We start from the raw sequence: 6,000 nt of genomic DNA on the forward strand, positions 1-6,000 counted from the left end.
TTTTTTCCGCGAGTGTTCTTGCTCAAGGAAAAAGAAAATAACGTGCAATGTTGCCAACTGTCTCTGTTCAGTTGTGCTTCGACACCCTTCATGTGACCATACGTTTCATTTCGCTGTACGTCAGGCGTCCATGACACGCTTGCAGTGCGTTTTTGTAAATATGTCGTGCTTCTCAGTGCTTGTACATAGTGTCATCATCTTTGTAAGTAGCTCATTCTGGTGGCCTTTGCATGAAAGCTTGCAACGTGATGGCTAATATAAACTATTACAGATAGTTTATTTTTTGCGAAACAAAGCGTTTGCGGTGTTATGTTCTATGCGTGGCGAAAACTAGGACTCAATGTTCGGCTTACGAACAAGTCAAAAGCGCACATTTCTTAAACAAAGGTGTTAACTTCGTCACTGCCAACTTAGCCCTGTATGTTTATTGATCGTTAAAGCGAATCTTGGCGTGGCAGTCGTTACAAAACTACGAATTAATAGGAGGGAGAAAACATGTTCTCATCTCATCCCGGGACTGTTGGCGGCAGAAACAGCATTTAAGAATGTTTTTGTCATGAGAGAGAGAGAGTATTTTCCGCTGCCCGTATTTTTGTGCCAATGTGCCCCACGATCTTTCGAGCGAGAAAGTGAGAAAATGTAGAGTGAACCCTTTCGAAAGCAGAGCAATATTTTCGAAATATTGGAGTGCCGCGTAACGAGCGCCAACCAGATATTTTTTTTTCTTCGCACTATGAAACTCCATATGCGCTGTTTCCGCATATAGCATACATATAACCCGACTAGGCTTTACCAATTCCATCATCGTAATCCTTGACAAAATAAACTGGAAGGAATGAGAGCGATGTGTGATAATAGAGTCGCGTAGCTTATTATAATGGAGTTGTGAACGTTAGCAAAAGGTAGTGATACCAGCATAAGGAACCGCTTTTACCCGAGGGTATTTGTGTGTGCCTTGCACTCCAAGTCGCGATCTGTTAAAAGCGATGAACAAACGCAGTGCGACGCGGGCTTTTTTGTTTGTTTGTTTGTGTGTGTGTGATGCCATTTTTGAGGACCACTCTCTGGCAGGTGGTGCGTGCCTTTTCCCGGCAAAAAGAGTTAATCAAAAATTTAGATGCGATTCCCCGCACTGTGTAAACTGTTCCATCTCCTCGCCACCTTGTTTCTGCGCGAAGAAAGGACCCTTTTTGTTGTCGCTGTTGTTCTCTGCGCCGTTTGGTTGTACATACCACAACTGTCTCGCCACGCAATCTGATCACCCTCGCACAATGTTTCAAAGAGCCATCTCGTCGGCCTCCATCACGTGCTTCATAACCTGTGTTTTGTAAATAGCGCGCGCGTTTCGACATGCGACTGCTTCGCAAGAAAGCAGCACGGAAAAGAAACAATAAAGCGGCGTTACCTGAAATCCTCCCTTTGTTCTCTTTCCTGCGTGTGGGACTCTCGCTTGGCCCAAGAGCGTCCACAGCGCTACAAGTTCTTTGACCTCTTTCATCGGGTCACGCGCGTTTCTCTCAGCGTTCCCGAGAAGGCATTCCGCGCTCAGCTTTTGGTTTAGTCTTCTCTTGTTTTCATTTTCTCTACCCCCGCAGCGCAGACGCGAACACCGTTTGGTGGGCTTCAAAGCTGCACAGGAGAGTGTGCATTTTATGGGAGCTGATTCATCCGTACTTTCCTGCTGTGCGCCCTTTGCGCAGGTGTTTAGCTGCCTCGCGCGAAATGTCGGCTGGCCGCGTCTCTAAAACGGATGAGAGACGGCCAGTCCAGTTCTTGACCGATTCGAGACGAATTCAGGCTCGACGCAGCGAGTTGTCTAAGCTAAAATCTGCGTGCGGTCGTCCACACGCTTATCTGCAGGAACAGCGGATTCGATTTTGGCGTGGGACACCAAAAAATTCTGACGAAAAACTGTTCAGGCGAGTTTTTAGGACTTAAGTGTCCCCTTCAGCAATGCAGCTGTCATAACAACCTTACGCAAGAGCAGGAAAAGATGGCAAGTGCGTAAAACATTGTTCCAGCTAGGACGGTGGACGACTTTACTAAAAAAAAAAAATCAGCCCCTTGTTTTCAATTACCCTAGCATATGCCTGTGTGCCCTGGGGAACCGTATATACGACGAACGGCTACGTCGAGTCTATTTAAACAACCACCCTGCATTGTTTTGTTTCCTTCTCATAGCGGTGGCCACGTGGTTAAATTGATGAGCTGTCACAACACGTACGAAGCAAGCGCATGTGGGCAATGATAGAGTCACTGGCACGAGCTCGGAAACCATGTTGATCTCTATACCGAAGCTGCTCAGCACCGATTATCATCTTAAGCTAAGATGAAATTGCTGAGTCCAGGCAGCACAGCCAGAAAACACGAAATAATTTTTTCAATGGGATCCGTTCCTCTTCCAAATCTGTTCAGCAGTCCCACCATACAAATACCTTAGCATACGAAGGCAAGAGGTTGATGTTATTGAACCTATCACAAGGCGTTCGGATGGTCCTTTAAAGCAACACAACGCCTATAGCAACACGTACCAGCGGTTAGACGTATACGTATACATGTATGCATATGTATGCACATATATACATATACGTTCCTGCGAAGCTTTATGCCTTGCGGCAATATTTTTCCGCGACTGCTTGCCTCAAATGTTTACCATGTCAAGTACACAAGATATTTGCGCATTGTTTGGCCACTCTCAACACGGCGGGAGGAAGAAAAAATAATAATCCAGCAAGTCGCATCTATTTTTAAATCATCCCTCTTTGTAGGACAAAGGGACGGCATAGGCAAACGACAACAAATATAAAATAAGATAAAAGTGCATAACCAAAATAAAAGACCGCGAACTGGCGCCTCGATGTTATTTGATTCGAAATAACTCGTTCAGCTTTGAAGCCCGACCGCTGTGCGACCGTTATTGTTGGGAATAAAATAAAAAGGACTGAGGCTAAGATTTGATTTTCAAGCACGCACTTGCGACTGCGTTTCAAGACGAAACCGTATCTTAAAGTGTGATTCGGAGGTGAATACGAGTTTAAATATGATTTGACGGAGATAGAAAATACAATGAGAATGCTATAGCAATCAAGCCTTAGAGCTACATCAATGGCATCGGTATTTGAAGAACCGCGGTAGTATTTCGAGCGGCAAGCGGGACCTAATACGAACCGGTTTGACACCGTTGAAGCTTGGCACAGTACAGCCAACGCACATGCGCATATACCAACCATACACACAAGGTTTCCCTTTCGCCGAAACGTTGCTCCCTCGTTTCATTTTTAAAGCGGAGCTTTCTATGCCTTACTGATGGCGTTAATTCGGTGTCGTGCCAAAACGCACAGCAGGAAAGCTAACTTTATTTACACAATTGGTTTCACAAAACGACGATGATGACAAAAGAAGGCATATCAAGCGCTTCAGGAGGTCGGAATCGAACGTAGGTCCCCCGCGTTATGAACCGGCGTCCATCAGACTGCGCCATTTCGACACGGTCGAAGCAGCTTGGATTTTGAACTTCTACTTGATCTCAGATAGCACGGGACGAAGCTACGCGTTTCAAACATATTTCCGTTTAGATGAAAGGGGCTTTGCTTATTGTTTTTTTTTTCACATTTTATTTGTGCATTGTAACTTAAAGCGCGTGCATCTAAAGCTTGAGTGCATCTCACATAGAATGGAGAAGCGTTCTTGACACTTTCCACTCGGCCATTAGAGCTACTGTACTAAATTTTACAGGATAAAAAGCTGAGGTTTTATTCCAGCACGTTGACAGTCCGCCCACATATTACGGACAAGTCTAGGTATAAAGGTAGGGTGTAAAACGACGAAGCTATAGACACGTAGGCTCTGAGACACGCCGTCAATGCTGTGGAAAAAAAAATGGCGAAGCTTGCACTGTGTCGTGCAAGGCTTGAACCATAGCGGAGCTGGAGGGCTTCTTTCTATGTAATCACCGAAGGACGCGCCACCACGCATTGCATTAGGCTTGAAATTGTTTATTTACATGTTCGGCCGTCGCTTTTCACTGTGGTCATCGTCATATACATCTATATCGTCGTCTTCCTCATGCATGGCTGACGGGACCGGCTCGTTTTGTTCGCAGGCTTTCACATTTCTCCCAAAGTGGAACGCATCAGCACGCGCTAGAACCGGCGGCAACCGGCTTCGCGAACTGGGCGTGTGTAGCGCGAGCTGTTCTGTGCTCCCCCTTGAGGCGCGGACGCACGTGAACCGTTTTCTTGGCATTCTTGTACTGCGAGCGCCACGCGCAAGCCTGGACGACGCCGGGCGCTATTCGTGAGGCGTGTGCTCACGAGCTCGGTAAACAGCGAGAGTAACTATCGCGCAGTTTTCTGGTGACGCCGCACATCGCACACGTTACGGCCAGCAACAACAGCTTCGCAGTTAAAACACGGCCCTCAGCCAAGGCGCGAGGAAGTCGAGAATGGTGATGCTCATGATGATGCTGGTGGTCCCACAAGCGGCCCCAGGTGCCGTCTACACGGACGAAGCCGACGTACGGGCGAAAGTGGAAGACAGAAATAACACAGCGTGTGTTCAAAGAATCACGATAAGCAACCAACAACACTACGCTCCTCCCCGAGGACTATCAAAGGTCTTGAACGTCAAGAGGGAGTTAGCTGGACAAAGAAAACGCCGTTTTTCAGCTGTGTCTACGCCAGTCGTCAGAACTCCCACTGGCACCCAGGGCACGAGACGTGTTCCATTCTCACAAGCTGTACCTCGCTCGAGTATTTGGCGATGCGCCGCGGTGGTCAGTCACATCTGGGAGCAAAAGCGGCGAGAGAACCGCCGACCTTTTTTTAATCTCGTTAACCCACTCCTCGCGCCAAACTCTCGAATGGGACACGTATACGTCCCGGGTTTGACGTCATAGCTTGGAGCGTGTCAGAAGTCGGGACGATCCGATATCGCCTTCTACGAGACACGGCGAATGGCTCTGGGACGGATCGGTGACCGTTTCACAACCACCCATCCAGGAGGTCGATCTGATCACTTCTCATAGGAAACCAATATCGAATTATCGATTCTGCCGCAAGGGGCAGGCCCACTGTGTGGACACAAGGTCTGAGCGACTGAGTCCCCAGTTGTGTTTGGCGAGCGCAATCTTCCTGTCATCCCACTACGACAATAAATCCTAGACACAAACAAGTTCGAATGTAAGCAAAAACGTCGGTCCTTTGTGCTTATTTAAAAGGCCTAGACCGAGACTTTGACGCCGAGAGAAGGTTTGTGGCGGGCAATCTGATGCTTCTTGTGGAAAAGACGATGATTCGAAAGGAAGGTGCGTTAAACTAGCACTGGAGCCCGCGAGTAGGCAAAGGAGTATTCATCAAGTTCAAAGCTAAAAAAATAGAGAGGAACGTTTCAACAAATTGAGATTGCGTAAACAACCGGTGGAATCTGTGAGACTAAAGCTCCGATAGCGAACCTTGTATAGTACGAATATATTACTGCACAACCTCAATCCCTTACCACAAAGGGATTGAGTACTACAGCGTCCTGCAGGACCATGAAACCAGACGCGAACGTTTAGAGAATTAAATCCGCCAATAGTGGTGCGAAAGCGGTTTCGGACTGCATATGTGCAGGCTCGCGCATCAACTCCAACTGTGCAACCACATTCAAATCAAACTCCTTCGGACTCGGTTCAAATTTAGTCCTCGTTGTGACCAAGTTTTCGGCACAGCGAACATGTTTCGTTATAGGCGATATTTCTCTAGAAGTTGAGACGATTTGGCACTAGAGTGGGTGCCACGAAATACTTCGAATAAAGTGATTTGGTTATAATGAGGGCTAACTGTGTACGCTGAATAGCTGCGCTATTAGACACGGTTGTAAGTCTTCGCAATAATTCGCTCTGCGGACACGATTGCGCGACAATGCGGCCACGATTCCCCCGCGGCGGGAGGTCGCTGGAGACCGCGAAAGGGTGCTCGGCAGCCAGGTGACCTTGGGCCAGTCGGCAACGCAGGCAAA

Source organism: Haemaphysalis longicornis, unplaced genomic scaffold (genome assembly GCF_048455015.1).
Source record: "Haemaphysalis longicornis isolate Haplotype H1 unplaced genomic scaffold, Haemaphysalis longicornis Haplotype H1 scaffold_9, whole genome shotgun sequence".
NCBI classification, from domain to species: domain Eukaryota; kingdom Metazoa; phylum Arthropoda; class Arachnida; order Ixodida; family Ixodidae; genus Haemaphysalis; species Haemaphysalis longicornis.